The sequence below is a fragment of the Coturnix japonica genome, chromosome 6 (genome assembly GCF_001577835.2).
Source record: "Coturnix japonica isolate 7356 chromosome 6, Coturnix japonica 2.1, whole genome shotgun sequence".
Classification (NCBI taxonomy): domain Eukaryota; kingdom Metazoa; phylum Chordata; class Aves; order Galliformes; family Phasianidae; genus Coturnix; species Coturnix japonica.
In genome coordinates, this window is record NC_029521.1 from 26,310,663 (window position 1) to 26,335,014 (window position 24,352).

General features: G+C 40.4%; 1 long non-coding RNA gene across 1 annotated transcript; it reads right to left on the minus strand.

The window, feature by feature from the left end:
- Window positions 1-37: 37 nt before the first annotated feature.
- On the minus strand, window positions 38-23,943 carry LOC107316201. Its single transcript, XR_004307707.1, has 4 exons — window positions 23,778-23,943; window positions 11,668-11,735; window positions 8,904-8,954; window positions 38-7,043 (listed from the first exon to the last, which is right to left on the minus strand). It is a non-coding gene; the product is annotated as an uncharacterized LOC107316201 (long non-coding RNA).
- Between the last annotated feature and the right edge of the window lie 409 nt (window positions 23,944-24,352).

Here is a 24,352-nt window from a genome sequence, read left to right on the forward strand (position 1 = left end):
TAACTGTAGTTTTGACCTTCTCTACTTCTTTCCCCTTGTTTACAAGACATAAATGTTCAATGTTAGAAGGCTGCCACCTGAGACCAGGTAAAAGGAGCTTATTTGCAGATACATTAAACTGTTATAGTTCCATCATTTCCTTGTCTGCTAAGTTAGCAGTTTCAGCAAGCTGGTGAAGTATCTACCTACTTTAAAGAAAAGCTGCTTGAAAAGGGTGAGGAGACCTCCTTCTTCTTGAAGTTGGATCACCTTAACTAAAACACACTTAAACTCATTCCCAAGACTTTTTTCCCAGGCCCCCAAAATTTCTTCCCTGAGATTTTCTCCTTCCAGAGGCCTATCCCATCTCTCTTCTGTTGTTGAAGGATCTAATGAAATCCACCTGCAGCTCCAAGTCAGCCGTGATTAATCTGCAGTTAACTGTGGGGTCTCAACACCTCCTATGTGTTGGTAACAGGAGAATGCTTATTCTCTGATAATAAAGGAGAAAAAAAATAAATACAATAGTGAAAGATCTTTTAGGAGGAAAGAAAGGAGAATTTATTTATTTGTTAGGCTTAAGTTCAATACATGTTCTTCTCAAGTCTTGGTAAATCAAGACACGGATTGTCTAACTCTTCACCCCATGTTGCAAAGCTGGTGTAGAGCTCAGAACAATATTGGGTATATAGGGAGAATTTTTCTTCTTGCTGTGTTGATGAATAATTCAGATTTTATATCATCTTTGCCTTCTAGCAAAGTAAATTTCAGTTTGGCTCCAGACAGTTCTTAATATAAATATATGATTATAGAAGGAATCTAAATTAAATTGCTGTAGTAAAGTTTTATGTGCTTTAAATCAACGTACTCCAAGCGCTCTTCTCCAGTGTTGCTTACAATCCTCCTTTCATTGAAGCATGGTTTATTCTTAGAAAACTCAAGCTGCTTCTAAAGCTCTGCTCCCAGTAAGAGACAAATTAGATGAAAACAACTCATTGAGATGAGCGAGTGTACAGAGCTCATGCAAATAGACATGGAGTGCATCTTGACAGCCTTCTATGCCCTTTTTATTTACTTTTTTGCAAGAATCGTTGAAAACTTAGTCATAGAACAGACAAAACTTCACTTTTCCAAAATATCCGTAGTGAATCTTCCCAACACCAAAAGTTGGAAGGATTGTGAGGGCTATGGGAATACTGCACATTTGTTTTGGCACTGCCTAGTGCTTCAAGCATCCTGGAAGTCAGCACTGGATATGTTCTCATAGTCTGGATGTAAATTAGCCATATGTGCATTAGTGGCATTATTTACAGATTGAATTGTGCAACTATACTTAGGGCCTTGTATAAATTATTTCTATATTGGGTCCAATTTTTGCTGTCATTTACAGTAATGTAAATTATTACTGAAGTCAGTAGGATAATTACTTTGAGTTTTCTCCAGTGTGACTGAGAGCAGAACTTAGCCCCTGGTTAGTATGTACAGCCCTGAAGCCCTTTCCCCTGCACTAGAAGTGCACCGAGTCTGTTCTGTCAGTTTCATTCACTGTGCCTTTAGAAATAAGCTGTGTCCGAAAGCAAAGCTTTGCAATGAGATTTAGAGATTTCATTCTTTCTGGAATCTGAGTAAATAAAAATGAAGACAGTCACCTAATGTTACGGTCTCCTGTTGGGTATATACATTTGACCACCATGTTTCTTTCTTTGCTTCTAATAGAGGAACTTCCATGAAAGCTTTCCACTTTAACATTGCCAGAATGCAGAGGCCACACTCTGAGATTCTTCACTCACCTCTTTGAATGAATCTAATGAACAAGTCATGTGTTTTCCTACTTTGCCCGTTATCTTATGCTTTTCACTTCATGGGCTAAAGCCAGCGGTGCTCCCTTTTTTTGATTGATGTTTGACAGCATTGTCTATGAAAATACAGTGAATGAAAATAGTATATTTTTTGCAACACCATCTGCTAGCAAAGTATGAAATAAAAGACAGAGTGTACCAGTCTCAGTAGAAAAACAGGAACCATGCGAACACATCAGCAACTGTTCTCTAAAAACACTCTCACTAATGTTGGAGTATATGATTGTCCATATAAGAACACAGATGTCTCATCATCCAGTAACATGTGATGTTAAGGCATACCAGTGCTGGATGCAACTTTCTAAGTCTGGTTCAAAGCCCATGTAAGAGGAACACACTGGGATACTGGTTATATCTTTCTCAACTCAGTATTTCTAATGAGAAGAAGATGTTCAGATGCATTTTATGTAAGTCGTGATCATTTGAAAAAAATGCATTAGCAGGCACAGGTCTCATAAGTGATTTTAAATCATCTCCATATTTTGTTTTCCTTTAGCTTCTCCTTTGTTTCTCTGCTGCTGCTCAGTCTCATTTTTTCTCTCCCCCACATCACTGTGACAGCATGTTCACCTTCATTTTCTCTGGTAGAAAAGGCTGTATAATTAAATACACCATTCTGACAACTGGATGTGCCAGCTTCATTTATCTCAAGATTGTCTGCAAAGTTTCCTACCACTACCTTCCATCCCTGGGGACAATATCAAGAGGTCACAGAAATCTGTAGATGAGGTGTTATTAACTGCACCAAAGTTGTGGTTGAATTGCATGATAATGCAAAGAGATTGCTGACTCAAAGAAGATGCACGAGCCTAATGTCAATGTGAAAATAGCCTTTACTCAACAAAACTCAGAGGCAGTTGTAAGTGCTGGTTTAAATATCATCCTGGCCAAGACACAACTTTACAGGTTCATCCCTGAAAATTGCTTAAACCACAGAAATTCAGATCAGCATTTCAGTACCCAGTATGCATTCCCAAAAGGATATTTGCCAGAGGGTTCTATCCAGTGGTAACAGATTTGAGAGGGAAAAAAAAAGGCAGGGGATAGGAAGGTGGAAGAAGGATTAGAGTAGTTGGATTGGGCGTAACACAAAAGAGATTGGATATAAGAGATTGCCTGGCTATATTTTAATATTTTCACAGAAGTATAAGCTGAGAAAATGGATGATGGTCACAAAAATATTTAGATAACACAAGTTCATGCATTAAAGGGCTTTTACCAGGTGTCTGACTATTATACAAACTTCAAAATACCTTCAAAAAGAATCTCTGGATTTTAGAGCGTGATTTGGGTGAAGTATGAAGAGAACAGAACAGAGCAATTTCCATTTCCTTACTGCAAGCTGGATGGATCATTAAGGAAGGATTTTCACAACTTAAACATGGTGAAATCTGAAAATAAAGGGTAGGGTGATAAACTTCAAGTAAGTAAGAATCCTGTTGGACAGTCTGCCAGTTTTGGGATTGGACCTGAGAACTAAGGATGCCTACAGGATCCATTCCCTTCTGAGGGCAGGCACTCATAAATCCAGGCATAAAAGGCATCAGTGCAAGTGACAGAGCTTCTCAGATGTGCCAGATTTGAGAGGCCTTTTGGGATGTGGATTTTAATGTACTTCATATACCAGCTTCAGTTTTGCCAGCTAATTCAACTGAGCAAGACTGGACTGCCCCATTCCTGTGTTTGGCCATGGAGATCTTTGTGATTAACTATCAGAATGTATCACCTCGAAATCCTGCACCCACACTGCAGTTCATGGGTCAAGCACAATGTTTCTCCTTACAGCAAAGACCAAAAAGCTGCTGGGGTGAAGAATCCACAATCTTTTTGCAGAAATGTTCATCATAACTCGTTAACTTTACTGTTAATCCTGTTTTTTTTATGCATAGTCAGAATTTTGTCCATGTTCAGCTTCTAGGTCCCAATGTGTTTCTACGTGCTAACTTTCAGAGCCATTACAAATATTCTCCACGTGTAGGTATTAATATATAATTATCAAGTCTCATAACCTTTCTTTTGATAAAGTAAACCTAGTAGGCTTGCATACATCGATCCCTACGAGGCTGACATTACATATCTTGAAATCATTCTTTTCTGATCTATTTTCAGTTTTCCATGCCTTCTTTGAAGTGTGAACACCAAAACTAGTCATGATACGCCAGTAGTTTTCCCACCAGCTCACACACAGCTGTATGTCTTGTGCCAGAATCCCCGGCCCAGTAATTCTACAGCTAGCTTAGGTTTAGGAAATTCAATCTAGGGTATTAAAACACTTGCTATATATTTTCTCTTTATAATTGGAAAGCAGCAAGAGATCAAGAAAAGGATCAAATTAGGAAAAAAAGACGTTTCCAATTCTCAAGCTAATTGTCCTGAAAAGTTTGGAGACGTTTACTAGAGAGATCCTCTCCCATAGAGCAATCAAGTGCTGAATGTAAGTCTGTTTATGCTTTGGACACATCTGTATGGCAGCAGCATAAAGAGTGTGGCATGCTGTTTAATATCTGTCAGGCTTCTTTTTTAAACCACTTAATAAGCATGTATGTAAATTCTACGCAATAAAAAAAGTTCTAACAACCAGAACAAGAATAACCTTTTATGTGGTGGCTCCCACCCTTAATCCCAGCTTCTACATGCCAGTTCCTCCCCCTGCTTTCACATCCCTATTTCTTGACAGGTGCCAGAAGGATTCAGAGTTTTCCTGCAACTTCACCATGGGAACTGCCATTTCACCAGGAATGAATTTGACCCGCTGAGCAATAAAGTGGAGGCAAGATGCTCGTTCTCTAGGCAGTCTGGGGGAATTGCTTCTCTTTCTGTTGGCACATTCTCCTCTGGCATTTTTTTAACCAACAAGAGCTACATGTTCACTCAACCTTCCTCCAAATTCACCTTGAGAAAGAAACAGAGCTTTGAAAGTGTCGTTTTCCCAGCAACAGCTGCTGCTTTTAGCTTCCAACAGTCTTTAAATCCATAGAAGGCTAGTTTATATGGACAGGGAAGCATTAAATGCTAGGAAATTAGGGTCTTTAGGTAACTATTCCAGATCTGCTATATCTGCAGTTACAGCAATTGGTGGTGTAGGTGGTGTTCTTTTACTGGCTTTTAATGAGACACATTTATTACTGCCTTGCGATAAACCAAAGTAAAGCCATAAAAGTGACTTTCATTGAACATTTGTTTGAGTTTTGCCTAAGTCTTATAAAGCCCCGTTTGTTCAAGACTAGCTTTTGTTTTACATCCCCTCTGCCTCTTTTGCAACAACTGTTATCTCCTTCAATACCTACACAAAATAAGCATATCTGCCATGATGCAACAGAAACTTGTTTCATGAATCGTATGAGATAGAGTTTGTGTCCTTGCTCATGGGGTATCCACCGTAATCTAGTAAATCCCTCGAGTAACCCAGCTACTTCATACAACTGGGTAGAGTATAGGTTTGAAACTGCTTATATTTATTTGTTTCAATTTCATAACAGCTGAAAAATGTAACCATGCAGGTTGATATCTACTGAGGTTTGAAGACTATTGGTCACTAATCCAGCAGGTTTTGTCTCAGGGTCTGACATCCCAATGGCTTCAGAAATATCCATGATAGCACCGAACCTTCAGCCAAGGTGTTGTGGTAAAAAGAAACATGCTTCTCTAGGACCTGCAGGGAATGCAAACCATAAGGACTGCTCTGAAAGTAGCGCCTCCTATTTTATCATGTCAGCTTGTGATGTCAGAGATGGATGTTGATGGTACAGCAGTATAGATAGGACCCTTCCACCAACACCCTGTTACATTTTGTTGATGTCTGACAGATGGCATCAGAGGGGCTGACATGGAAGTGCACGCGAAGCAAAGGTGTGTCATTGAATTCCTCCCATTGACATTCATTCATGCTTGCTGAACGTTAATAGAGACCAAACAGCGGATGTCAGCTCAATGCTGCATTTCATCAGTGGTGACAGAGACAGTAGGTCACTTCTGCTGGTACAGATTTTTACAAGCACAGCATGCAGGCTCTTGTTCATCTTCAGCAATGCATAGCTAACGGTGGTGACAGTGTTTTGTAGCTGAGAGTTTGCTCCACCAAAGAGCACTATCATGCTCTTTGTATATGTTGTAGATTCCATGGAAAGAAATTGAATGCATTAATTTTGGAGCGACCTATGTATTTAAAGCTTCTGTGTTTTCTTCTTCTACTGGACTACCTTGTATTTCAGTAAATGTAATTACCAATATTGCAGCTAAACTCTCTGGGAATATTCTTCAAGAAATGTTCTTAGCGATTCACCTTAGTAAGTTAATACCTATTAAAACCTAAAAATGAATTAGATTTGGAATTTCCTGGATTCTTGTGTTTGTCATGCAAATTTTCAGTGCTGTTCTTTTTATGATAATGTGAAATAAAGTAGTTTCTTATAGTAACATTGTAAATCATTTGCTTTCTATTACACGCAGCTGGTTTTGTTACAGTAATGATTTTGTATGGGTGCACACTGCAGTGCATATTAAAGGCAATGAGACATTCTTTTTCAGGGCTCACATGCAATTGATGTTTGTGCAAATATAACCAGATAATGACAAAACAGTAATTTATTATAATACATTAGCGAGGTTGGTTTTTCTTCTCTCTCTCTTCTCCCTAATGCACCTTTGGATAAGCCGCCCTCCCCCCACAACGAATCCTTATTTCTCTGTTTACAGAAATGACTCCCCACCCCTGCAGATGTAGATTACAGTTTTTCAGCTCACTGGAGATCCAGAATCAAAATCTAAACCAGCTGCTGTTTTGAGGCGGGTGCCTTACTTTAGCTTACTCAAAAGAACACAAGATGAACGGTAAGAATTAAATAAACCACAAATTATTTTGGGGACTGTCTGGTTTATATTAGAAATAAACTTTTCACTGCTGGCTGTTGTTTCTAAAATATTGCCTCTATTTTTGATATTCATCCTTGGGATCTAACACAAACTATGTCTTACTAGTTTAATCCATTGTTAGGCCATGTTTAAATATCTTTTATTATAGTCATCTGCTATAAAATAGTTCTCACTGGAGTTTGCTGGCTTTGAGCCAGAGGGTAATGCTGCTTCAAGTGGCACAGCGCAGTATTAAAAGAACTTCTTTCCTTTGGTGTTGGTGCTTACCAATTTCACACCTTGAAAAGAGCCAAACGACATCAAAATGCGATGCATCTACTTTGAGTGCAGCAACTAGAAAAATACAGAGCAAAATGAGAGCAAAGAAATTACTTCAACTGTATCAACGTGTTATTCATCTTTGTGCATGATTAGTAAGTTTTGTAATTCCTTGCTGCAGAGCCTATCATTTGTATCCAAGTACCTTTTCAAGCTGTTTTCAAAAGTACTTTGCTTTTCAGTTGCTGCAACTGAACCACTTACAGGACTCTGATGACCACGACTTAACGCACAGCTAACATAAAATTAAGTCATTTTCATCCTGAAAAGTTATTTAAATGGATGGCGTAACATCCCCACTTCAGCTTCTGCCAGCAGGATTTTTTCTCGTGCATTGCCACAGTCACACAAACACTGCCAATCTGCAACAAAGATAATGCTTAATAACATGGACCTTCAATTCTGAGAGCATTTCATTGGGAGCAGATTCCTTCCCCGATGCATATCTCTAGCTATGGACGAGGCTCCATAGGGATGGCCAAGGCTGAAGACAAAAAATTGCCTCTGTAATTTCATCATTATGGTTTACACCATCACCTCCACTCTAGGATGTTATGACATTCAGTCCTGCTGTTTTTATTATTCCTGGTTAAAACATGCCCAGAAAGGAAGGAAAGGGATTTTGAGGAGCAGTTGACCTCTGCAGCTTTCAAGGAGAGCGCTAACATTCAATATATGCCAAATACAAACCCATTAGATTGAATAATGAGTAAGTCTATCTGAGACTTTGTACAAGACAAGATGAAAACAGATTGGACAGGCTTTTGTACCACACTTTATTACCTAGTGAAATGTAATTTGATCCATTTGCGGGTGGAAGAACCAGAGATGCTTGTTTCAGAATTCAATTGTTCCAAAAAGATGTAAGTACCCCACTGCTGTTATTCTTACGTAGATTTTTATGAAACACATGTAGTTACGTTTTTACAAGGCGATAGGCTCTCTTAATGGCAGCAAGAGCAGCAGTGCAAATGTTAGGGGCCTGAGCACATTTGCCTGTCAAATGACAGAGGCAGGGTTATATAATCAAACTTCAGCTTTGCAGAAAGAAAACCAGGAGCTGACATCAGCTCAGCCAGGACGTGGCTGCTTCATTTCCCAATGGCTCAATGGTGTCACTTCATTCGCCCAGTCCTGGGGAGGGGACGAGGGGGTGTTCGCTAAAGTGCATTCACAAACAAAAGCCTGAGTTGCATTCACTACTCAGTGTTCTTTAGTACAGTAATCTCAGCTTTAAACTACACTATTGATTTCAAGGTGCTGAATTCTCCACTGCGATTTAAATGTGCATTCTAGAGATTTTTTACATAAATTGTTTTATTTCAAGAGTGAGAATAATTTCAAATTTTGATCCTGCATGCTTGAATTTGCAGCAGGCATGTGAGCGAAAGATTATGCTTGTATCTTTAAAAGGGAAGCACAGAATTCATTAGCATAACTTCCACTTATTTCTTTTTTTCTCTTCACCGAATCTCTCAAGTTGAAATAAACAAGAAAAGGAAAAAAAAAAGAAGACAAGGAGATACAGCCAGGGAAACTAAAACAAATAAATAAATGAAAGGAAAGAAAAGATAAATGGCCCTGAACTTAACTTGGCTGTTCTATGAATCCCAGCAAAAATGCTGTTGAGTAACTATTGTGTTTTCTGAATTTCTGTTTACATGAACTATATAGAACTGGACACAAAAATCAGTTTGCTGTGTATACCACCAGTATAACAAAAAATCTCTCTCAAATAATCAAAATAATCAACAACTTGGGAAAAAAAAATAATACTAAAAACCATAAATCCCCAAACACTGTAAATAAGCCAACCTAAGAAGCCAGTCTGTAACCCAGTCTTGATCTATTAGGAAGCTGCATGGGAAAACATACCTTTAATTTTATGAAGATCCGTCCCATCACAGTTCCTTGTGCTTCTCTAAACTGCAAAATATCACCAACAACACAAAGATTGAGGCTGATGCATTTGGTTGTGTGCTCTGTTTTTAGCTCTTTATTTCTGTTTATCAACATAAGTATCCTTTTTATTTATAATTATTATTTTTTTCCTGTGAACTCCTGACATATCTAACAACATATCACATGAACTGACACACACCTTTTTTCCTCCCCATCTGTAGAGGCATTCCAGGCCAAGCTGGATGTGGCTCTGGGCAGCCTGGTCTGCTGCTTGCTGAACCTGCACACGGCAGGGGGTTGAAACTAGATAAGCAGTGTGGTCCTTTTCAACCCAGGCCATTCTGTGATTCTCTTGTTTCTTATTTATCATTATGGTACCATAATGTATCATCTCTTAGGATGACTCTTTCCAACACTTATCTCAGTTCTTTTCCTGTTGCTTAAAAATGTTTGAGAATCCCAAATGCAAGCAATTGTAGCTCATTACACTTCATCACTTACATGCTTTCATATATTTCAGTTTGCTTTTAAGCATCTGAAAACCATAAATTTTATTTCTTTATCCTCTTTTAAACACTACTGTAGATGCCATTAAAATATCAATAAATCAGAAATCTCAAGAACGATAGCTACATAACATGCATGTTTAAAGATTTATTGTGGTGGAATAATAGATAATGACAAAATAACCTGAAAACAACATCACAGAAGCTTATATTTATAATGTATAAAAGTACTATTCCAGTTTTAATCCATCTCATACACTTATGTTACCTAAATGTGTAAATTAACAAACGCTGGGTTGAACAGCAAATCTATCTTAACTTTTGTAAGTTTAATTTAGAAGAAGGATGAGGGAAACAAATGACTTGTTTTTCCCCATGAGAGTTTTTGTACAGAGAAATAATTCATGGATCTCTATTTAATCATGTGGTGCTGGTAACAGCACAACTTGCTATGGAAGTGATAGATAATATAAAGGCACAAGGAAATGTAACAAGCATTGGGAGATTCTATAATATTTGAATCCAAAAAAACAGATTTTTAATCACAAATATTCACGTCTATACATAAGGAAGCAAACTCTGCTGAGTCCAACCAACAGCTGATGGGCATATGGATTGAAGGTTGTTCTGGAAGTTAGCTGTACACAGGGTGAAGATGCATACAGCTTCCAGATGAAATCACAGGTGTTCCATCAAATTCTTTAAGGAATCACCCCAAAATCTGGAAAACTAAGAAATCCTCAACCCTGTCAAAACAAGGAGGAACTTCTACATGTCATGACAGTAGAGCAAAGAAGTAAGGCTAATGAATTAGTTAATTACCTGAAGAGTATCTCTCTTTACTGAAGCCACATTGAAGAGAAATGAAAAGACAAGGGGGCTTAATTGATGTTTCCCCATGTTGTGCTAGAGGCTGGCTAAAAAATTGGCCTCCAGAACTTCCTTAGAAAGTTGCTATGTCACAGCAACTCTGGATGTGGATAGATTTTCACCTGAGCAATAGCTGTGCCCGGCGGTGCTGGTCACAACCCCTCTGCATATTGGGTTTTACCAGTGGAACAGGGCAGGGCACCATAAGCCAGAAGAGTTCCATAGAAGGACAGATGAGACAGGTCTACAACGCAGTTAGCATGGTAGAGCGTAAGGTTTAGACAACCCATCAGCTGCTAGCTTGTATTTACATGTGGGAATGCAAATTTCATGGTTTCCAGCTCAGTGGTAGACAGGCTCCGCTGAGCCACCTCTGACAGGAGCAAAACAAGCAAGTATGGCCATAACCATTCTTTTCCTAATTCCCACTCCATCCAACAACTCTGCCTCACCTACATTGTATTCTGGAGGAAGTGCTAGCAGTTCTAGATGGGATTCAAGAGCTGTGGGTTCAGTTGTCATGTGTCTCCTTTCCCAACTACTGTCGGTGGTAACACTGGTCCTGCTGAGGACTGTATCATCCCATCACAGTGCATGGCCCTGCACCACCAGCAAAACCCCACTTGCTGACCCTCGGTCAAATCTTCACTATAAATCACTAAGATTAATGGCACGAGTTGTTAGTTTCAAGACCCAGCTCTGCAAATAAAATATATTTTTTAATTACTGTCCAACCCTATTAGGCACAGGACTGGATAACATGTGTTTCCTCTTAGAGATGAGCTGCCCCAGCAGCGGTCCCAGAGCACTTTGGAATAACTCTTTCCCCCTCCCCTTTTCCTCCCTGGGCCCTACCTTTGTGCTGATGTGTTAATGAGCAGACACTGTGCTAATGGCTTGGATATGTGTCATTTTAAATAGCAATTTTGACTTTTGTTTTTTTGCTGGATCTGTGATATATCCTTGGTGCTTGCCACAAGCGTGCCAGCAAGTACCAAAGGGTTTGAAGAGTCCCCTCATTACTTGGCCTGACTGTTCTTCAAAGGTAGATCCCTCTCTCTTCCCCCACCAAATACCATTCCTGCATTGACCCAAGGGCTTGGTTCCCACTTCAGTTGGATTCTTCCCAGTTCTATCCATGTTTTTATCTTCTGATTAGGTTTAACTATCTACGAGACCTTAATGGAGAACGTTCATGGGCTTTGCCACAGGTGCATCAAGTTTTAGCATTTGTTCAAGTGCATCCTAGGGGAATTTCCTCTCCCACGTGGTTTTACTCCTTTAATTCAAACAGTCATTTTCACATGGTTGGAAGTATTTGAAAAGGTCTCACCCAAGGAGGGGAACAGCACTTCACTCACCAGCTTTGGTCCATCTACAAACCTGGGGTGAATCCTGTAGCCAGTACTTGAGTGAGCAGTTCACAGCCCTGTGAAGAGGCTTAGAATAACTATATGGCTAATTACAGGTTATTCAAATACAAGACGATTGCAGGATCAGGCCCATTATTTTCAGTACAATTGCTGGAGCAGATGGGACATGCTGCAGTAAGGTTGCAGGATAAAACCTCCACTTACACTCCTGAGATGATCCAGTTTTCTCTTACTTAACAATCTGCTGCTGTTGCTGGTCAAACCAAAACGTTCCACTGTTCAAATACCTAGCAACAACTATTTAATTTGACAATTTGTAGATGGTATTCCTGTATTACCCTTTAGGACCTTAATAATAGGTTTTTCTTTAGTGAAGCATTAAAACATTAAAGGCCATAAATTCCACAGTCACCTGTATCCATTTATTGCTAATTTATTATGGAACATATCATAAAACTTTGCTTGACATATAGGCCTCTTCATAACTATAAATCTTTTTTCAACTGTTTAGATAACTTATGCTTAAGTTCAAGGAAAGACCTCTATGAACAAATACTTAAAACTTCTATTTATTATGCAGTTGTAGTACATGTGAACTACAGGGGAAACCCTGAGAAAAAACACTCTATATTCAGATTACTTATCACTTCACACTTTTGTAGGAAGACAACTAATACAAAAACAAAATGAAAACTCTGTGTCAAGTACCTGCTTTATACAAAGCTTTAGGAGGTCTAACTGGATGAAGCTGTTATTACAGTTAACATCAAACAGAGAAATGCTTCACGTCAGATTAAATCTGTCACTTATAGCCTGGATCCACTGAAAGGATTGAAATCGTTCTTCATACAAGAGAGCTCACAGGGAAAACAAAAGTTTTCAGACCTTATAACTCTAGATCAGAATGCAGTCTGTAATGCCACACAATGGAGCCTGATCTCATCCTCACAAAGTCAGCTTTAAAAACTCAGTAATGCTGGATCTGACATATAGACATAAGTCATACAGGCATTTATTTTATCTCAAAAGAATAGTTTGGGTTTTGATAAAGTTTATCTTCACTGCTTTTATATTACATGCTGTTGTTTCATATGAGAAAGCATTGTTTCTCTCAGTGTACGCATTCAACTGTTTCTTGTATATATCAAAGCAGCCTTATACAAAATACTGCTTTTCTTTTTTTCCTTTTTCTTTAATATTTTCACCCTGGCTGAAATTTATAAAATGTTGGCACACATATTAAATAATTTGCTTTTAGCAGCAATGCACGTGCTTATGTCCAGCTTCAACTAAATGTTTCATTAAAAGATCCTGTTTTGGATGACACATTTATAAGCAATGCCCCCCCCCCCCCCCCCCCCCCCCCCCCCCCCCCCGCCCCCCCCCCCCCCCCCCCCCCCCCCCCAAAGCCCCCCCCCCCCAAAAATCAGTTTGCTCACATTTCAAACCAAATTTCCACCTTAGTGCTGTCTTTATCATTCCAGTTTAGAAAGTGTATGCCCTGTGGCTTCAGGATTTCCTTGTAAATTGTTTGGCTTATAGCTGCAGGACAGTGCAGGAAGCACAGAAACACCCCACATTTTGAGGGGTTCAGGTACCATAAAAACACTCACAATTTGTGCCTCCTTGAGGGGGATAATAAACTGATACACACCTGATCAAGAAATAACGCTGCAGTGTGTAAGCTTAAGCAGACAAGTCCTGTTTTGGTTATATTATCTAAGAGCAGGCATTGTTTTAATATTACTTACAGACCCTGCAACAGCCTCCCAGCATCTCTCTAAATTCTGCAGCACCACAATAAATAATTTCTTATATTGCTTCCTAAAAGCTGACCCTGATGGATTCTTTAATTATCTATATTGCTGATATCTGTCAGAATAGGCAATTTTCCAAGTTATTTATGGTCTTACATTTCACCAAACTATGTAACACAATGTCTCTTTAAATGCTGTCAGGTGCTGTGAAAATTATCAGCCTCCAGCAGCGATGCCTGGAACGGGGCGAGGGTTAAAGCTGTACCATGAGTCACTGATAACATCTTACCAAAATAAGAGATTTATCTTTAATAAATATATTCCAGGACACTCTGCGATGGGACTCAACAAGCCAATTAACCGCTATATTCAAATGCCTTTTTTGTCTCTGCAGAGCAGCTCCTGGGCCAGGCTCCCTTCTGGCACGAGTCTGCTTAAGTCAACAAATGGAGTTACACCCGAGATGAATTTGCCATGCTATGTTTTTCTAAATAGATTAGGGGTCATTTGAAAAGCTGTAAATAAACCTTTCAAATTCTTTAAGGCAAAAGAAACAAATCTCTGAGAGGAAGAGAAAGAAAAAAAAAAAAAGAAAAAAGAAAAAAAAAAAGATTTATTCTGCTTTCCCAGAACTGCAAGTTTCCAGGTGTTCACCTTTTGATCTGGCTACAGGCAATGATTTTCTGAAGTGGTTTCTGATGGTGCCTGACATCATTTATGGCACTCTTGAACAATCTTGTAATGTGCTAAACTACACAAAATTAAGTGAGTTAGTGGCTAGCTAAGAGCAGAAAAAGAGCTGTGGGTATCACAGGCGCTTTGCTACTTGCAGCAGCATCTGTTAGTTGCTTCGAAGCAGCGTTATTTCTTTGATTGGGTAACGGGAATAAGATAATGACTGCTCCTAATTATTGATAGGACAGTAGGGTGAGAGACCCTTGCATTCTCACTGTGCTCGGTGCTGTAGAAACACGGAGTAAGAAAGCTTTTCCTAATAACTTACAGCCCAAATGCAGGCAGAGCACAGCAGCCCTTGGGGAGAAGAAGGAAAAAAGATCAGGGCGAACCCCCATTAAGTCAGCACAGCTGTGTGCGTGGTTGGACAGCCCACGTTACCCGTGCTTGGTTGTTTTTTGGATAATTTTTTCATAGCTTGACATTAAAAGACAGGATGAGCTTTCCCGTATGCTGAAGGCACGGCAGAGCTGTGCTGAGCCAGTGGGAACGTCACTATTTGTTTGCGTGGGGTAACAGTCCAGGCCCTTGTAGCACAAGCGGTGATGTTTTGAGCCATGAGAGCAGAAGTTCCCTCTGCAGTACTGATGTGGGGCCACCACAGCTTTGTGTCATCACCACTGTGCCCACCAAACCACATCCCTAAGCATCATTACCTTTCACCCAAACACAGACTTCACCACCTCACCAGGCTGCCTGTTCCAGTGCATTGCCATTCCTTCTGAGAAGAATTTTTTTTTCCTAAAATCTAACCTGAAATGTCATCATTCTGTTATTAACAAAACATCTAATCAATAAATAAATGATTCAGAGCCTTGCAGAATTTGTCACCACAAACACATTGATATTAGAAGTTAAATTTTTTAGTAGCATTTTGTTTTCTCCTTTTCTATCCAAGCAGACTGAATGCTTAGCCAAATTAATAGAATCTCCATTGTCTGGAATCACTTCTCCCACAGAAGAAAGTCTAAGAAGAGGAGGATATCTTTGAGATTCTAAAGTGATTTGGGGAAGTCTTTTCCAAGTGCTTATTCTGCAAATCACTAGATTAATACCACTTAGAAAGATCAGGCAAATGAAGCTTCAATTAAAAGAATTAGTTAAATCCATTATAGACTGCTGGCCTTACTCCCCAACTCAGGAGTGATTAAGCACCACACCCAAAGTCTGGTTGATCCTATCTTGGGGGCACTATTTATTAATTGAACTTAATTATACATGGCAAACCCCAAAATGAAGCAGCTGAACATTAATCCAGCTGTTACCTTTCCCTCAATTCCGGGGCTACTTCGGCATGCTTTTCCCATTTTCTTGTCTTTTCTGCCCTTAGTTTTGCAGAAAATTTGCCTGAGCCCCCTTTAGCAGCAGCCTGATTTTCTGTAAGGTATTGGATCACTTTTTGTCACTCATCAGTGCTAAATCCTCAGAAAGTAACCTAGAATGTTATAGAAACCAAATATTGATGCTGATTAACAGGCACTGTGACCTGTGCTACTTGTTTTGGGTGTTGTTTCTGTGGATGGTTAGGAACCTAAAAAGAGGATTCGTGGTGTCCAAGCTACTTAACATAGCCATTATGAAATAAAACTGTCAGGGAAGATCATTCTGTAGGATTTATTTCTAACATTACTTTTATTCTGAAGAAAAAGTCTTCCCCTCTCTCCAACACAGACCAGCATATTTAACTGGAACACGGGTAGATCATGACTGAAGTTCTCTAATTTACTTGATGCAGGGTATGAAAACAAACACCTCCAAAAATTAGATCAGAGGCGCTGCAATTAAACTCTGAAGCCTGAGTTATATCATAGAGTATGCATTGAATTTATGTTGAGTTCGGGCTCAAATGCTATTCACTACTTTAAGGTTGACAGTTAATTTCATATCTCTAACCACTGAGGTTTTGCGAGTTGTCAGAAGTGGTTTTGCGGTTGCTTTCTTTGACAAGGATCCTTCTGTACAAAGAATAGAAATAATCAAAATGCGACTTGAGTTTAAAAAAAACTTTAAAAAAAGACTTAAAATCACAGTGGTCTTTGATAACAGAACAGTAAAGGGAAACACTACGCACTTATTTGCTCCCTATGCCTATCAGAGCTTTTAACTTGAGTTTGATTCTTAAGGATGTTAAGGTTGTTTCTGTAGTGTGGAATACCAACACAGAAGTAGAAGAAAGCACCCAAAAATGTAGGTACTAACCCTCATGTACAACACCAAGTCTCCCTTTTGAAACTGAGCTCTTCTGTGATCAGATTTAGAACTGATTAGAAAAGAGAGAATTTCCCTCCACCTAAAGCCATAATAACATCTATTCCTGCCTTTGGATTTGCTGATGTATGAAAGCTTTTAAGTATTTACCTTCTAGATGTGAAGCTTCTTAGAACAGTGTAATGCCTTATTATTACTATTAGCAGACCCTGAAGTCATAATGAACTCTGGATTATAGCATATTCTACACTTAAGTTTCCAGGATTGACATTTATTATATTTTCTTTGTTCTGAAATTAAACAAAACAAAAAACCATCACATAATTAGTTCTCTACTCATTACACAGCAAGCATTGATTGGCAAGTTTGTCATTGCAAATCCTTGGGAAAGCCCTAAAATTCCTTTCTTTCCTGTTGGCAGTGGGAAAACATTTCACGGTTTCATTAGTTTGATTTAATGACCCAGTGAACAGATACTAGTTACAACTCTTAAATAATGTGTGAATTTCAGAGTGAGAACGTGCTTTGCTGGCAAATAGAAAGTCCCAACAAATTGTCCTTGAGTTGCATAAGTCATTTGTGTGGGGAACAGCAGACAAACACATGCCAGCCCAACTAAGAACTGCCCGAAGAAGAACTATGGCTGCTTCAGTTTTTACCCACTTTTCACTAGGTCAGAGATACTGAAGTTATCTCTCACACAGACATTTGTGTCATTCTTAGTAGGAATTTGCCATCAGATCCCTTCTTGATGGCATCAAAGAACCACTTTGTCAAGCCTGGTCAACTCCTAAAGCTTCAACACTATGAATGTTTTACAACACTTCTGTCATTATGAGCAGCCAGAAAAACCCATCTGATATAACAACATTTTCAACTTATGAGTTGACTTTAAGAAATTGACTCAAATCATGCCTTTGCATGGTCATAAGTGCAGTTGCCACCGGCTTTGCTACAGTCCCTTTCAATACTTTATTGCTTCTTGAGCTATTCCCTGCTAGGGACTTCTTCAAGAGCTCTGCATTTGGCACGTATTGTAATGGCTGACAAATACAAAAGAGACTAAAAAGGCATTTGATTTCAGAATTGCAGTTATATCAAATGAAAATAAGATTCCATTCTCTGTGAAAGTAAAACACTGATCTTTGTCTTGAAAATAAGAAATGGGAAGGTTGTTAGCGCGCCAACATAACTCTTAATGGAGTTTAAATCCCCCCCAACAGGATCTGAACTAAACGACAATCCTGTATGTTAAATTTCATGGACTACTAAGTGAAATGCAATGAAATTAAATCTTTATCCCTGCCCTCTTCTTCTCTTGCTCGTGTCCACAAATCCAAAACACCAGCTGATGGCTGTGAATGCCAAAGCCTGGGACACCTGATTTTCTACTCTCACTTGTCTAGCTGGAAGAGTTCCATTCTGCTAATACCAAATGCACTCAGTATTCTCCATTGTGCCAACATTCAGAGCAGGAAGCAGAGCACAGGCAACAGCATGTTTGGTGGAAATCAGTTCTCTGGCCCAATTCTCCAGTTCTGAGGTGGAGAGCACTGAATGGCAATGGGGAGAGGATGCTCCAGCTCAACATCTCTGCAGAAGTTGCACAGCAGCACTGCTCTGTCTGCAAGCAGCACGTGGGTGCATGCATAATAGCATTCTGTTGTCAGATCTGCACTACACACCTACACCAAAGGCCGCATGATGGAGCAGATTACATTGGGGTGGATTAGAATATCAAGTGCATGGAGATACAAAGCCAGGATTTTAGGTTCGCTTGATGTTACTGCTCATCCTTGTCCAAAAAACCATTTAATGAAAAGCTCAAGGGGACCCCACCCAAAATCACTTCATCCAGGCTCTCCAGATTTTAAATGTTGAAAGCCAGGCTCTGGAATGCAATTTTGTAGCAGTACACAACACATCAGGTGTCCTAAATCCTCCTGAATTACAGACACATAATTCAGGATGTGCCCCAGGTGCCCTGTAAAACAAAAAACACATTCACCTGGAGAGCCATTTCAGTCACAGTGATGATTCTGTGGGAAAACTGCCTGCAAACAGGAGGAAACTGTGCCTAAGGTGCTCTAAGGCTAAAGGAACCACATAAACCCAAACATTTACCCATACGAGCCCATTGTAACATGATGGGAAGCACAGCAACAACAGCAGGATAACACAGTCTCGGACTACAGCAAATGAGAATATGTTCAAACGGAACAGCCACAAGCACAAAGAAGCTGCTTACCTTTACAAGATTTCTGGCACACAGGACTCTCTAGCAAGACTGAGACTGCAATTGCCTTCACACAAACCCCACTGCTACCTGCCAACCCTTAAATGAGGTCGAGGAAGGGGTGGATCCTGGCTCTGCCCCTTCCAGTAACTCAGGTGAATTGCACACACCTGAGCTGTTCTGCATTGGCCCTGCCTTCGCACCAGGTGCTCAATCACGGCTTCAGGCTGTGACAGCATTTCTGCTACACCTATGATTTGGAAATACTCATGAGCTTTGGCTGCCCTGGGTCTGAACGCTCTTCTAACCTACATACAATAAAAACATGCAGGCTGAATAGGAAGAAATATCATCCTACAATGTATTTAACACCTCCCCTGTCCAAACCACTGCTGTCAGACTGAGAGGTGAATGCTCCATCCTGAAGCACACCTGCTTAGTCTCCTTAATTTATAGATCCCATCATATTTTATCTCAGAAGAAAGCAGGAGGATGCTTTGGAGTGGATTTGTTTGCTGCAGAGTAAAGTCATACTGCTTTATGGCAATGCCCTAAGAGCCAGGCACCTCTGCTGAACAAAATAAGGCATTTCTCTATGCAGCTGTGGTACAGTTGAATTACAGCCGGTCACACAAGTTGTATTTGTCCAGTACTGTAATAAGTCCTACCTACCTGCAAAGTTAGGGATTCTGCAACCTTTATTCAGGCTGTTACTTTTTTAATCCTAGTTCTCAATGATTTGTCTCCAGACTCCCTGTGCAGATGCAGAGCTTGGCCCATTGGTTCTTTGTGCTGTGTCCCAGTCAGGTGTGTTCACAGCCACTAATTTTCCCTTTGGAACTCTGTCTTGGAAGTCTTCATTTTGCTGTGGCAGCTCGATTCTCTTTAGATGATTCTCAATAGAAAATTATGCACAATATCTGTTTCATTGAGAGCAACACACTTCCATTGCAAGGGATAGCCTTTGGGAATCCAGAGAACTCAACCCACTGTAGCACAAGTTCATTTCTTTTTTCTTCCCTTATTTTGTTGTTTTCTATTCTAGACCTTTCCAAACTGAGCTCCCCTGCTTGAAAGTTGTTCTTCATGAAAACGGGAAAGATATTGCTTTATTTTTCAGTTTCAGCACTTTTTACCACTAGGAGAAGAAAGATTTGTGTTTTCACATAGTCCCCTAGAATTACCACTTACTGTTATTATGGCCTTTGTTCAGGGTAACACCAGTTTGACAGCTTCCAGTTTATTAATGTTGTTAAATATGTTAATGGGCATGCCATTTATTATTAACATAACATTCTTCAATTACATTGGTACGGCCTTATCCAGCAAAAGCAAACCTGTGCCAAATACACCTTTAAAACGTCTGCACACATGCCAATGCCAGTCAAGGGTGTGATGTTTTGGGGTTTTTATTTTTACAGTTTTTAGAAACACTTCACACTGGCAAAAGCTTTCGGGGAATCACAGCTTATACTGGCATCAAGTGCTTTTTGCTCATACAGTTCGCCTTGTTTGCAGAACTGTTTCAGGCAATAGCAGAAAGGCACTCTCTAGCCAGCACAAGCAGAGCCTGTGCCAGGGCACACACAACCTAGCCTGGCCAGGCAGCTGCAGCTGTGTCCTGCCATCAGAACAAGGACTTCATGGGCAGTGTTAATGGGGAGCCTCCAGCTGACCCTTATTCACCCCCCAGTAAATACCTTCTTGCTTCTTGTTAGGAAGGTTCACCTTTGCAGCGAGGTGTTGACATACCTTTCCTGCCTTCAGTTTTTTAAATTTTCATAAAGCTCGGCTTTGTAATGCTTGGCTCCCCAGTATATGGGACCAGCATATGCTTTACCCAAAATGCACAAAACCCAAAACAGTTGCTTACGCACCTGCTCAGCTTGCATGATTTGTTTGACCAGTAAGGCCATTCTTTCCTTTTCTCAGTTTACCTTAATGCCATCTGGCCAGCAGAGTAGATGGGGAGCCTTTAGATTCAGAAGAAGTGTCTTTGGGCTGAGAGGAGAACACAAGCACATAGATAAGGATTTACTGAATACACCCCTTCTTTTGGAGATGTGGGAGACTTTGTGTGAAAACTACTGGTAGAGATGGAGGACTGCTGTGTTCTCGTTCTTGAAAGATGTTCCATTTTCTTTGTATTCTAACTATTCTAACTGCAACATAACCTCGTGCTGAAGTACACCTGAAACAACCTTTTAATCTCAGGATGTTGTTGTAGGTTGCTGGGCAAGGAGGCTGAGGCGTCTTGCCAACAGTAAGTGAAAGCATATAAATCTGTGCCTCCCATCCTAACAGAACCTGCTGCAATGTGGCCCATGCTTTCCCATGGGAAGGTACCAACCCAACGAGATGGACTTGCACAAGCTTTCTGCTATTTTACATACGCACTGCAGGATACTGAATCGTGACATCGAAGGGTTAATGTGGATGAAAACAATTGCTCTAGTTTCTACTTGAACTGATTACATTTTGAATTTTGATACTGCAAAGCTGTGGATTTATCTTGAGGTACGCCAGCAGAAAGGCACCATTTTCCTGTAAGCATCAGCCACTCTGTGCCTTAAAAGAAATTTGGGACAGATGTGTGCGTCTTTTTATTACAATGAATGCAGGGAGAAAATGTATTTTATTTCTTATTTAATAAATTTGCCCGTTCATCTCAGTATGTGGGACTGTCAAAGTTTATAAATTTGGCAGTATTTTAACATGATCATTCTGTTTTTCTTTAAACCAAAGTTATTAAATTGATATATTTTTATAAAAAGCAGAGCCTGATGGAAACTTATTTTTTCATCTTTTGACATTTAGATGACTGTTAGGGGGTTTTAAGTAACTCCGTATCTTAAATCAGAGCGGCGGAAAGATAAAAGTGATCCCAGAGGCTGCTGGAAGCCAACCAGCCAACAGGGATACATGGGCTCCTTTGCTGAAGCATTGGTAAGCAGTGTTTGTTTGCTATTTTGTTGTTTTCTGTGTGCTAACACAGTTCCACACTTCCCTTGGATAAGCAGGGACAGCAATTTTGCATTGATTTTTACCAGCCTTACTCCCACTCCTGCTAAGGCTCTAAACTTACAATCGCCCTAAAGACCCTTTACCTTGTTTCAGTAGCAGTGATCTGCTGTCAGCACAACTCAGGTGAAGGCTGGACCCTACAGTCCAGACTCGGGAAAGCTCCCAACTCCTTCTTGAAGAAACTTGTCAAGTTGCATCATGAAAAGCTGTTGTGACTTCACCGTAAGTATTAAACCAAACCTTTAGTGGGTTTTGGTGGGTTTGGTTTTTTTTTTTTTAGTCTTTTCAATTATGAGAAGAACCATTTAACTTTCTAATGAACAAAATCAGACATTTTTATGGGGAGTGAGGGGGGAAAAAGTGAGAGGAAAGAGTTTATTTAATCTACAGAAAGATGTAGACACAGGAATGATTAAATCAATCCAGAGTGCGGAACTCGTTAACCAGGCTGGATGGGGCCCTGGGCAGCCTGGTCCTGTATTAGATATGGAGGTTGGTGGCCCTGCATGTGGCGGGGGGTTGGAGCTTGATGATCCCTGAGGTCCCTTCCAACCCAGGCCATTCTATGATTCTATGATAATTCTATGATTGTGCAAGATAGTGATTGCTGCTTACATCTTTGTGTAGGGCCGGGCACACTTCCTGAAGGGAAAGAAGAGAGGGCATAGCATTCAGAAGCTGCAGTAGTACAAAAATGTATCAAGATGTGCATTTGTTCCATTCCCAGCTGACAAAGCTGTTCAGTTATGCCCTCAACTATGTTGAGTTCTTTGCACTCCCCTAGGCTATTATGGTCCCACACATAGGAAAGACAGCTTAACGCTAGGGAATTACTTAATGTCTCTTTTTGCGTGACAGGACGCAGTCAGAGCCACAGTTTGGGTATTTGAAAATCACATGTTAGTAAGTATTTGCCAAAAAGAAGTCTCTCTTCCCATTTCTTAAGGCTGAATGAGTTGGAGCTGGGATAAAAAAACTGAAAGGCACTACAATCTGATGGGCAAGTTCAGTGTTTCAGCGTTTGCTGCAATCCCCAAACATGACATTGTTTTCAAACATGGAAACTTTCCATGGAACAAAAGTTATTCAGTATTTGTCCTGGGCCCTGGACATTTCTTTGGACTTTTCTAATCCAAGAAGGGTATTTCACACAGAAGGGAAAGAAAGTTCCCTTTGTGTGAGCTGCTGCCTGGGCAGGTCCCTCACATCTGGGCAAAAAGGGAAGTGCAGTTCTGTTCCTGGTGAAGTAACTCAGGACAGTAAACATAAATTAATGTTAGATTGGTCCAAAACAAAGCTTCACAGCCAGATTCCAGTGGTAACCATGAGGTTGAATACATTGTTTCCTGCTCAAACTGCACTGCTTATTGGCATTGTCCTCACCACTAAGAGGGGCACTTGGATGGGCGCATCTCCAGTGGGGTGGGATGTGCCCCTTCCTGTGCCCATGGAGCATGGGCTGGGGGTCAAGGTGGGAGGAGCTGCAATGAGGCAGGGATGCCCTGCCTGCATTTCACTTCATGTCACACGTACCTACGTGCCTTTGTTCAGCCAGACAGCAATTCTGCAAAGAACAGACCCAACCACTCCAGATGCACTTCACTCCTAAGTGGCTGCCCATGCCATGCTGGCAAATTAAATGGAAAACAACGTTTATTCCACCTCTTATCTGCAGATAATGGTGGAACGTTGCAGGGTTTTTTTAGCCTCTTTCCAGCACCTGTGCTTATTTGTCGAACATTTTATAGCTCCATCAGAAGCATTATCCTGCTGACGGTAGGAGGTATTTGCAGTGCAGCACAACATAATCCTCCCCTTGGAGATTAAGACTATTACCTCATTGATGCTCCCGGTCTCTGCCAGCCTTGGCATACCAGAGTGCAGCATGAATGCAGGTCTGCAGCATAATAGCTCACTATGCTACCAGCTAAGCCACTGAATGCTTCTACAGTCATGCCTTTTATTGCCGGAGTGACATGACAGTAATAATGGATAATGAATTCTGTTAATGAGATGACTTATTTCAAAAGTAAATACAGCTCAGGTGTCACATGGATGAAAAATCTGAAATACCTGCAAATGTGATTTAGACAAATGTTCCAAGAAGTAATAAAGAAATAATAAAAACAAAGACCAACCTTGTCCCGAGGCAGCCTGAGTAAGAGCCCAGGGGTAAGAATTAGGGTGGTGCAGGTGGCCTGGCCATACCCCGCTGTTGCTGTCACTGTGCTGGTCCCCAGGGCAGCCTGGCATCAGCTGGTGACTGTGCTCACTGTGTTGGTGACAAGAAGCTCTCAGCCTGAACCAACACCAAGGGGAACACAGCTACACACCAGCACCTCCACTAAATGATATTTATTCTTTAACTGAACTGTAGTGGTTTTCCCCTAGTCACTTCCTGTGAATAAACGACTTCTTTTTGCTATACAGAAATGTCGGTGACTTTTTCCTCTCCTCACACTCTCAGATGAGTGAATTGTGTTTCGCTTCATTTTTGCCAACCGGTTCACTGACATGCACAGACCCAGCTTATAGCAGCTTGGCTCATCAGACCTAAGAATGTTATCAGCAGCATCAGCACCACGCAGAGATGCAAACAGGCATCGCCTCCAAGAAGCGGCTCCAGTGCGGATGCTAATATTAGAGCTGCCAGACAGCCTTTGTACAACTCGACATTCCTTTAATGGCCACAAAAGTGTTAAAGCATCAAAGA